The sequence below is a fragment of the Monodelphis domestica genome, chromosome 1 (assembly GCF_027887165.1).
Source record: "Monodelphis domestica isolate mMonDom1 chromosome 1, mMonDom1.pri, whole genome shotgun sequence".
Lineage (NCBI taxonomy): Eukaryota > Metazoa > Chordata > Mammalia > Didelphimorphia > Didelphidae > Monodelphis > Monodelphis domestica.
This window is the reverse complement of record NC_077227.1, coordinates 118,798,609-118,810,611: the sequence shown is the minus strand read 5'-3', so window position 1 is coordinate 118,810,611 and position 12,003 is coordinate 118,798,609. Positions and strand designations below refer to the sequence as shown.

Sequence of the window (12,003 nt, the reverse complement as noted above, 5' to 3'; positions counted from 1 at the left end):
CTGCTATTATATGTTACTGTGCAAGTCATTTAAAAATTATATTTGTCTTCCCAATGCCTTGCAGAATAGAAGATGCTCAATAAATGTTTCCAGAATTAAAATGAAACTTAGTTTATATAAAGGCAGCACTTTTCATCAATCTGTTGCTTATATAAAACTCAAGTATGGCCTAAGACTTGTATTATCTCACCTTAGTCAATAGCTATGTGACTCTGGACAAGTCACTTAAGCCTGTTGACTTCAGTCTCCCCATCTGAAAAGGAGCTGGAGTAGGAAACTGCAAACCACTTGAGCATCTTTGCCAGGAAAACCCCAAAAGGGGTCATGAAGAGTTGGACACCTCTAAAAAATGACTGAAAAAACAATGAAAGCTTTCTATATTCTTCCTTTTAAAAAGATCTCATTTTAGTGATGGTGCCTTTATATAAATCACTGGTGATTAAAGGTTGTCTTCCAAACACCTCATTTTATGATGAGAAACTGAGACCCAAGGATGTCAAGTGATTTGCCCAGAATCATACAGGTCAGAGCCATAATTGAACCCAGGACCTATTTCTTTAGTCTAAACGCCTCCCCGTAGAGGATACTATCTCACCAATTTCCTAAACATTTAGGCATCATGGGATAGTGGACAAAAAGATAACCTCAGAACCAGGAAGAACATTTCTGACACACAGTGCCTGGGGTTTCCCTTGGTGAATCACTAAGCTTCTCAGGGAGTGTAGGTCATTCTCTAATGCCATAAATTTCAGAGAAGTGGCATAAAAACTGTATGAATACTGGTCAAGCTACTGGAAATCTGATTCTCCATTACCTATTCGCCATCGTATATTAGTTTATTGGGGGTTGGGGGTGTGTGGGTCTGCTTTCAACTCAAAAAAGGTTAACAATTATGAACATGGTATAAATTCTCACCTGGGAAAGTTTTCTGTTGGCATAGGAATGAAATCCTAGGTCCATGCCCCAACCTCTGGATTATTAGAAAAGAAAATAATCAAATGGTTTGATGAATTAAAATAATTTTGGAATAAAAAGAATGGAGCCTATAGTGATGCATACTCTTAGGGAAAGAAATTCCTGGACAGCTCTCTTTTTGATTGAGTTGAATTAACTGAGCTCAAAGGCAAATATAATATCAGCCTTTCTATTTTCTACCCTAGGAAAGGTCCTTGAACAAACAGTTTATGAAATCTCTATCTCCCTGACATCTCTGCTTCTTTCCTCATGGAAATCATCAATGACAAAAGGAGGCTGAGACAATAAAAGTATGTGCCACTAGTAAGGAAGCCAGGACCAGGGATACAGCTGACAAAGCTCAGCAAAGAAAAAGCATACAAATAGAGGTTTTGGATGAAGAAGTCAGCAAGTGAGGAAATCCTAAGCAAGCATTAGCCCCAAGACTAGCTAGTTCATAAGTACCAAGATAAGGTGTTCCCTGACCTCATCAATGTGCATACTTTCTCCAATGGTGCAGAACAAAACCCCTCCAAGACAACTCTTCTACATTTCTTGACAATGTGTATATGCATATTAATGTGGAAAAGGTCAATTATTGTATTTGTCTGTAATACAGTGATTTCCTTAGTGATTGTATATTGTGAACAAGGGGATGACCAGGAGCAAAGAGAAAGTTGAAGTTTGAAGAGATGCTGAGAAGAGGAGCAAATGAAACCTTTACAAGACCTTGGGGGATGGGATGGAGTTCCATCCAGGTTCACAAGCAATTGGAGAAAAAAGACTCAAGGTTCTTCTTATCTGGGACTCTGTGGAACTGGGTGGAAGAAATACAAATCTCAAAAATCCTCTGCTTAAACTGAAGATCTCAGTTCTCAATTGAAGCTAATCTTTGGGATAAAGACTCTCTTTTTCCCTTAGAGGAACCCAGAACTTATTCATAAAAGATTTCCTTGGTCAAACCCTCAAGAACCATGTAGGAGAGAAAATCTCAGGGACTTCCTATTCCCTCTGCCCTTTCCTTTCCTCATTCTTTCAACAACCTTATATCCAAATAAATTAGATACCTTGAGTTATACCAGATATAGATTCAGAGTCTATGTGATAGGAGGGGAATTTCAATCTATCAGTTAAGAAGGAGGCTGGGGGGGGGGGGTGGGGAACAGACCTACCCTTTAGTCTAGACTGACTGACTCCATTGGTAACAGCTCAGCTTAGAGAAAAAAAAAGAGGAAGTGCCACGTAGTATTCAATCCCCAACAGCTGAACACTTGGTTCCTTCCCTTTCACAGTCTCCCTCGATATTACAATACATATGCATAGTAATTATTATTATTAATAAGTAATGATCATTGTATTAAAATCACTAAGAAAATCACTGTTACAGCCTTTTATAGAAATTGATATCTATAATCATGAGGTTAAATTAAGGACAAGCAAAGTACAGCTAAAAGCCCTGGATATGGGTTCAAAAAACTTATATTTCCATCTCAATTCCATAAAGATATTGAAAACTGTTTTTAAAGTTTGTATTAAAAAAGTAAAGCCCCAGCTACCTGGAAATAATGCTCATCCAGAACACACAATTCCCCCATGATGGCAGATAAATGGGGCGTTACCATACTAGCTTCATACTTCATATGTTACACATAATGGATCCAGACAGCCTCATATACTAAAAAAAGTACCCTCTAGACAACACATAAAAACATTAAGAGCTGTCCTACTAAAAGGCATATAAACATATTAAAGTTCAGTACTTTTCAGTCCAGCTGCCAAATCAGCTAACTAGTATCTGAAGGTTTTACCATTATTACTCATTGGTCAAGCCTCCTAGAAATCTGATTCTTCGTTACCTATCGCCCATGGTATGTTAGTTTAGTGGGGGGAAAAATCTGCTTTCAACAAAAAAAAGTTAACAATTGTGAACATAGTAAAAATAAGCTGTGGTTGTAGGGAACATAAATCTGAAAATATAAGTATAGATATATAAACATTTAAGAATTCTTTCAAACCCACCTTTCTACAGACAGGAACACTTCATTTATCTCAGCATTGTTAGGGAAGGAGCCATTCAACTTTGGTGAATTTTCCAGATAAGTGTTCTAGACATTTGGGAAGAAAATCTCCTTCATGTATGTTACAGTTTCCTGCTTTCTTAAATAAGGTGTATAGTACTCCAGTAACTTGACTTTTTCTAGTGTGTGCAAAAGAAAATCCTACCTCAGGCACTTTCCAGCTATGTGACTGTGGTCAAGTCACTTTGTGAATCTAAGGCACAGTTTCCTCATCTGTTAAATCCAGTTAATCATTCTTGTACAATCCACCTCCAAGGACTCTTGTTATGATCAAATGAGATAGAGGCAGCTAGGTGGCTCACTGGAGAGAGAGCCAGGCCTAGAACCAATAGAAAAACTGGTCTCAAACCCTGGGCAAGCTAATTAATCCTAATTGCCTAGCCCTTATTGCCCTTTTGCCTTGGAACCCATACCTAGTATCAATTTTAAGACAGAAGGTAAGGGTGTTTTTCTAATCAAATGAGATAATGGATATGAAAAGAGCTTTTTACTACATTTCTATATTCAGTATAAGACTGGCACATGCAAGGAATGACCCAGAGACTTTGAGGGACAAAGCCTAGAGGGCATGCCAAGGTTTGTATCCACATCGAGGGATGGTGAAGGTTTGGAAACTTGAGGGAAGAGGAGATTCCAGGGGGAGACAGTTGATCTCTCTCTTGCTTAAGAAAGCCAAGGGTGACAGGCTGATCAGAGATTTCTCTATTGAGCCATACAAAATTCCTCATTGATCCTAATCGCCATCTCCCCTACCCCCCAAAGACACCAAGAGTTGTTGCAAAATCTGAGAAGAGCATCAGAAGATCTCACAGAAGATCACACTCCTGTGATATCCTGAGTATGGACATTGGCTCTGCTATGCTAAGATCAGGGGCCCCCAAACCCTGAGCCTCTTAGGGACCAGGCTAACAAACTTGGATCTCTCAACTTTGGAGGGAGGGAGAAAGATATTTTTAGACAGATAGGGACTTTCCTTACCCTCTTTCCTATAAACTCCAACCTGCAGACATCTTGTTTATTTTACCCCTAACCACCATTTGTCAGAATAAAGTATCAGTTATCTTAAATCAACTTCCTTGTCTTATTGAAGGGGGAGAGAGCAGATTTCTCTCTCTTTCCCCAAGGGAAAAGGTTCACCCATTAATCAGTTATTAGAGGGGAGTAAAGACAGAGTTAGTGGAGAGACATAATTGAACAAGACTGAAAGGGGGAATCCATCTCACCCTCCTTCTACTTTCTGGGATCATCTACTCTTTCTCCATTATACCCAAACCAACCCTCTAATACAACACATATATATCTCTATTTTTCCTATCTTCTTATACCTTACTCACCCCCACATATTCTGCAATCCCTAGCCACTGGGTATCCTTGCTACTCATCCCACAAGACTTTCTAGACTCCTGGCTTTTGTATTGGCTTTCTATGCCTGGAATTTTCTTCCTCCTCATATCTTCGGGTTCCCTGGCTTCCTTCAAATTCCAGTAAAATATCACCTTCTTTAAGAAACTTTTTTCAATTCCCCTTGATGCTAGTGCTTTCTCTGGTGATTATTTCCAAATAACTTGTCAACCTCTGCTTTATAAGTAATTGTTTTGTGGTCTCCCTCATTAGACTGTAAACTCCTGGAAAGCAGGGACTGTCATTTGCCTTTCTTTGTAACTCCAATCCTCAGCAACAGTTCCTGGCACATAGTAGACACTTAATATGTATGTATTGACTGTCGACTATCAAGCACCCAGTATATGCCAGGCACTATGCTAGGTGCTGGAGAGATAGCAATAAAAAACAAGTAGCCCTGCCTTTTAGGTCTATTGGGAAGCCTATTTTGAAGGAAGTATAAAAACTGTAACCTGCTGAATCAAAGTAAGGTAATAATATCTGGCACATAATAGGTAAACTAGTATTATTATTGAATCATGAGATCTAAGACAGAATCCTAGTCCTATGTGACTGGTAAAATAGTTTAACCATCCAACATCTCAGTTTCTTCATCTGTATAATAAGAGGGTTAGAAAATACACATGTAAGTTCCCTTCTAGCTTTAACTTTAACAACTTATGAAACAATAACATTATTATTGTGAAAATCTATTATTATAGTTCATAAGAAAGTGATGACCTCTGGGCTTTCTTGTTTCTGAGGTGTGTCCAACTCTTAGTGACTCCATTTGGGGTTTTCATGGCAAAGATACTGGAGTAGTGACCTGCTATATCCTTCTCTCTTCTCTAACTCATTCTACAAATGAAGAACTGAAGCAAACTGTGTCACACAGTAAGTTTCTAGGGACAAATTTAAATTCAGATCTTCTGACTCCAGGCTCTTCCTGACTCCATCCATTGTGCCTCCAAGCTAAATTCCCAGCTAATTTAGATTCTATTCCCCCCAGGCAGTCTCTCCAAAGAATCTCTGCAAGTCTTTTGGGAGCAACTCTCTTTTTTTCTGTTATTCATAGATATCATTCATCTCACATCTCTTTAAATATTTAGCCAGTTTTACAAGTTTTAAAAAGAAAAGAGTTTGCATACTGATTAATATGGTTGCAAATGAAAGTGATAAATGTTGGAGGGGATGTGGCAAAATTGCAACACTAATACACTGCTGGTGGAGTTGTGAATTGGTACAACCATTCTGGAGGGCAATTTGGAACTATGCCCAAAGGGCTGTAAAAGACTGTCTGCCCTTTGATCCAGCTATAGCACTGCAGGATTTATACCCCAAAGAGATCATAAAGAAAAATATTTTTTGCCGTGCTTTGTGGTGGCAAAAAACTGGAAAATGAGGGGATGCCCTTCAATTGGGGAATGGCTAAACAAATTGTGGTATCTGTTGGTGATGGAATACTATTGTGCTGAAAGGAATAATGAACTGGAAGAGGAATTCCATGTAATTGGAAAGACCTCCAGGAACTGATGCAGAGCAAAAGGAGCAGAACCAAGAGAACATTGTACACAGAGACTGATACACTGTGGCACAATCGAATGTAATGGACTTATCTACTAGCAGCAATGCAATGATCCAGGACAATTCTGAGGGGCTTATGAGAAAGAACACTATCCACATCCAGAGAAAGAACTGTGGGAGTAGAAAACAGAAGAAAAACAACTGCTTGGTTCAATGGGGATATGATAGGAAATGTGGACTCTAAACAATAACTCTAGTGCAAATATTAATAATATGGAAATAGGTCTTGATCAAAGACATACGTAAAACCCAGTGGAATTAATCATTGGCTATAGGAGGTTGGGGGGGGGGGGGAAGGAGGAGAGGGAAAGCACATGAATTATATAACCATGGAAAAATATTTTAAATTAATTAAATAAATAAACTTAATTTTTTTAAATGCCTACCCTTTGATCCAGCTGATGGGATACTATTGTGCTAAAAGGAATGATGAACTGTAGGGATTCCATGTGAATTGGAATGCAGAGCAAACTGATGCAGATTGAAAGGAGTAGAACCTGAAGAACATTGTACACAGAAGCTGATACTTTATGACACAGTTGAATTTAATGAACTTCCCTACTAGCAGCAATGCAATGACACAGGACAATTTAGAGGAACTTGTGAGAAAAAAATGCAGTCCACATCCAGGAAAAAAACTGTGGAAATGAAAATGCATTAGGAAAATAAGTGATCAATCATATGATAAGTGATAGGAATATTATTGGGGTTTTGTTGTTAAAAGATTGTGCTACTGCAGATATGAATAACATGGAAATAGGTTTTGGACAATGATACATGTATAACCCAGTGGAAATGCTTGTCAGATTCAGGAGGGGGGAGAAAAGAGTAGGGCAAGGGAGGTTACATGAATCATGTAACCATGGAAAATATTCTGAATAAAAAAAGGGAAGACAAAAATAAAATCACAACCAAAAGATTTTGATTTTAAGTTAGATGTTCAGTTATAGTTCATTTGTGCAGCATTTTGTTATAGTCTCATAGAACATTACCACTAAGAGAGGTCCTTGACAGTCATCCCATTTTGACTGAATCTAAAAGGTGGAAGGCTATTTAAATCTTAAGTGAAGAAATCTCCAGTAAAACATAACCCAACAAACACATGCACAAAGAATTCTGCAAAGGGTTCTCCCTAACCTGTTGATTTAGGAATAGGTCTAATTATTTGCAAGTTTTTCTTGACAACAATTCTAAACTTATGCTCCTTGTTCTGTCCTCAGAAGCTAACCAAAACCAGTGTAATCCCTCTTCTACACAAACCCCTTCAAACGTTCTGATCCCCAGTCTTCTTTTCTTCAGGCCAAACATTCTAAGTTCCTTCAAATGATATTTTATATGGCAGAGATTCAATGCTCTTCGCTGTTCTAGTAACCTTCCTCTACATTACAAATTCCTTTGGTGGGGTATGTGAATAACCTGTTAGAGAAAAAATACATCTTTATTCTCACTAATCTCTAACTGAAATTTAGCATTTTCCTCAATTGAGGATTTAAAAAAAAATTATTATGAGACAGAGTCTCATCAGACTTCCAAAGGCATCCACAACACACACAAGTTAAGAACCTCTGCTTTTACCACTCTCCAACTTATCAATTTATAAAAACAAACATTGCCCAGAAGGAAACAAATTCTCTAGAATGAGATCTGATAGGAGCAGGTAACAGTGGGATTATCATCTCTCAATTCTTGGAAGCTATAGCTCTTGTAATGCAACCTAGGCTCACATTAATTTCTTTGGTTGTCACACCACACTGCTGAATCACATTGAGCCTGGTAGTTCACTGAAGACCTCAGATCTTTTTCAGAACAATCACTTTCTAACTATGCTTCTCATTTTGCACTATAAAGTGTGTGTGTGTGTGTGTGTGTGAGGAGGGGGTATACCCAAGTGTAAGACTTTGCCATTTACCCCTACTAAATTTCACCTTGTTAGATATGGTTCTGTACTCTAGACTAACAAGCTGATATTTGATTCAAATCATTATCTTAGATATTTGCTATCCCTCCCTGGTTAGTGTAATCTGCATATCTTTGGTAAAAAAAAATTAAATACAGGACCAAGTACAGAAAGATCTTTAGCCTTTGCACCATGTTCATCATGGATCATTAATAACTTCCTAGACATAGGTCTTCCAACCAATGCTATACTCATGCAGTACAATTCCTCCATCTTCTCACAAGAATCAGATCACATTTTAGCAAATATTTACCCAAAATAGGACACTAGATCTTCATTGTTCTCTTAATATACATCTAGCAATCCTGCCAAAAAGGAAATGAGGTTCATCTGGCATGACTTATTCTTAATGAAACCAAGCTGGCTACACCACTTTTCTTTCTAGGTGTTCAACAGTCCTCTCTTCAATGTTCCACTAAGGCTCAGAGAGGGAAAGTAGTTTGCCCAAGGTGGCCCTTTGGGCCCAAAGTCTACAGCAGAATCTCTTCCACCACACTAAACTGCCTCTTCTTTTGCAAAAGAAGACAAAAAAGCCTCCCTTTTCTAATATGACCATTTAGCAAAACATGAAGAAAACAGATATGGGAATGCTCAAATTTTCCAGAAGCTAGACCTGTTGTACCTTCTGCCATCTGGAATACATCCATGACCAGAAAGCATGCACAAGTACTAATACCCTTCCACCCATCTACACACACACCCACACACCCCACACACACACATGAGTACCATAAACCTATAATCCAACATGTTTTGCTAAATAACTTTAACTTAAAACTGAACTTTATTATATGTAGTTGCAAAATATGGCTTTAACTATATGATGGGAGAATGGCTGGAGTCTCTATAGGTTGATGGAAAGGGAACTAGACTGAGGACCAGACCCCCTTGCATTCTAGTTCTGGCTTCACTGCTGAATACTCAGAAGACACTGAGTATCAATCTCAGTCCCTTTGAGCCTCAAATCTGCTCTTCCATAATATGGAAGCAATTCCTCTACCACTTCCTACCTCATAGCCTTGCCTTATAAGAGTTGAATAAAATGCTTTGAATACTGCAAAGGGCAAAAGAAACAGGAGGTATTTTTTTTATAAATCTAGCATTACTATTTAAATTTCATGCTGCTAACCTTTGCATGGTTATAATTTTTATATCTATAATAAAATGCATTTTCAAAGATTCCATCTCCTAATTTTCCTCTCCCCTCCTGTTGCCCCTCCCTTTCTTTACCCAGAGTTCCCTTCTCCTTGAGAACTTTCCCTGTTGAGTTTTCTGGACCTAAAAGCTTGAAAAATAATCTTAAATGAGTTTTATTGAATATTTCAGAAAATATAAATCAGGAGTTTTTAGAGCATTTCAGGGCTTCTACAACTGTACCTACTGATTCTATCAGTGAAATGAGATGTAAGATCCTTTCTTATGGAATATTTTCTTTTAATAACAAATCTTTCCCATACCCTCAAGGGAATTGGTGAAATCCCATCATTTATTTGACAGAGAAATTTATTGTAGAGAACTACCAATTTCTATCCTAAATACAGCACAGGATTCTTTCAGTGGAGTATGATAAACAGTAGGACTTGAAAATATTAAGCATAACACAGGACAGGCCACAGCTATGGTTGAAATCCATTTTTCATTTATTCTTGATAGGATAATTATCAATTGCAAAACAAAAAGTAGAAGAGAATTTTGTTTGGAATGAGACAGCAAAGAACACTCCACAATTTGAAAGTGGGTTGTTAAGTCAACAAATATTTATTAAGGTCTTACTATGTGTCAGATAACTAAATGTTAAGATACAAATGAAGACCCAAAAAAATCCCTGCTCTCAGGGAGCTCAGAATCTAGTGGTTTTGTATTTCAAATTATTTATCAGTCAATGCTTGAATGCATTCTCTCAAAGAAACAATAATTTTTATGGTAGTTTCCATGCCAGCCCACTGAATTCTAATTATCCATAAATTATCCAAATTTCTTCCAGTACAAATGCATATCCATTGTTGTGGAAACAGTCAAGTTAACTCTAGAGAAGGTTATCACCCCAACATTGGCCACTAGGTAATGTATATGTTTTTCAATTCATGGCAACTCAGAGACTATCTATTATGAAAAGGAAGGTTTATGAAGTCACAGAGAACAGAGGAGAGATACTGGGTAAAAACCCCAAACCAAAATCAACAATGAGCACATAACAAAAATTACATCATCACATCATTAAACCCACTCCAGTAAATGACAACCAGAACCTGGCTCTACTTCCTACATCTCTTACATCACCAAGAGTAGAGACTTTTTTCAATATTTTTATTGATATCTTTTATTTTATATCATTTAAAAATATATAAATATATATTCCAGAAAAGGCAGCCATCTTGTTCCTTTCATTCATACAGAACAGAATAACCACTTCCATGACTACTGTTTTAAAGTGAAGAATACAACTCTTTAAATTATTCCTTTGCCTTCTCCTTTCCAGAAATCCATGCCATGTATCAAGGAATATTTTTAAAGAAAAAGGAGTAAGAAGGAAAAGAACATTGATTAATATATTAAAAAGGTCTTAAAATATATGCTATGTTCCACATTCAGTGGACCTCACACTTCTGCAGAGGAGTAGGTAGGTGTCTTTTCATATTTCTTCTTTGGGGCTATGTTTCTTTTTCATGATTCTAGAGGAAGAGTTCTTAAACTTTTTGTGTGTCCTAGACATCTTCAGCAATCTAGTAAAGATTATGGATTTCTTCTGTGAATGATGTTTGTAGCTTATATTCATAATTTTTTAAAAATGCTACATTTCAATTATAGGTTAGTGAAAAAAGAGATGTCATTTTTCCCATCCAAGTCTACAGATTCCCTGAAATCTATCCTTTGATTCTTTGGGGATCTATGGGTTCCACATCAAAATCCCCTGATTTGCAGTTGAGTATATCAATCACTCAGCTCTACTCCCATCTACTTGGTACTCTTTACTTCATAGGACCCTGAGAGTACAATCAATTACCATGCAAGTTTGAAAATCAAGTAGTCAGTTTAATTATATTAGAAAGAAAAGAAATAAAATTTAAGCAATAGAATATATATTTATGTGTAAATATATATTCCAGAAAAGGCATCCATATTGTTCTTCCCGTTCACACAGAACAGAATATTTATCTGTGAAACCTGCTTCAGAGTGAAGAATAAAATTGTTCAGATGCTTCATGAAAACCTAATTCTGGCCAGTCTAAAGAGGAGGAATGTGGATCAGTCATTCACTGTCTGTCTGACTCCTTGAATTTTCAATGTCCTCCAACTCCATTACCTCACCAACTACCTCTCTATGTTGCTCCTCATCATCTCAGATGAAAAAAAAAAAACTTGGCTAACTGCTCCTTATGCCTGCTAGAAAAATAGGATGATAGGCAAGCTCCCTCAAGAGGATTACAGTTCCATCAAGTCTCAGGAGTCACTCCCTCTGACCCTTCCTTATTCATAGTGGGGTGAGGATGGTGGGGAGCATGGTATTTCTTACAAAGGCTCAGGTGCCAATCAACACCAAGGTAGGGAAACCAAATTTTCATTTGTAGGGCAGAATCAACCATAACATCTGGTAAATGAGGTTGGGTTTTTTTTTTCTTGCATTTTCTTGCATGGGGAGGAAGAGTCAAGGATGAGAGAGAAATTTCAAGGGCTGAGATCATGAAGATAACCAAAAAAGCAAAGATTACTAGATGTAAAGTCAGAACATCTGATGACAAAGTACTGGTTGTGCCACTAACAAGTAGTGTCACCTTGGGCAATTTGACCTTCCATAATCTGATTTTCTTTATATTGTCAGGATGAAAATTTAACTTAGCTAATTAACCTACTTAGAAGTAAGGTTTATTATAGAGAGTTTTACATTTTACATTGGCTCCTTTAAGCAGAGAAGGAAAGAATTATCTGTGGGTCACTTTAAGAGGATTTCAGAAAAGGAAAGGCAATTAGAGAACTGGTCACTCTCTGGAGCTTCCTCACTTGGAGTAGATAGCTGGAGAGTTGGCTCTGATAAATCTGTAAAGGTTTCTT

At 37.4% G+C, this 12,003-nt stretch overlaps 1 protein-coding gene across 2 annotated transcripts in view; it reads right to left on the bottom strand.

Moving 5' to 3' along the window:
* Positions 1–12,003, bottom strand: part of ADAMTSL3 (ADAMTS like 3) — a 628,767-nt gene that overhangs the window by 470,446 nt on the left and 146,318 nt on the right. The gene's annotated exons all lie outside the window — the stretch shown is intronic.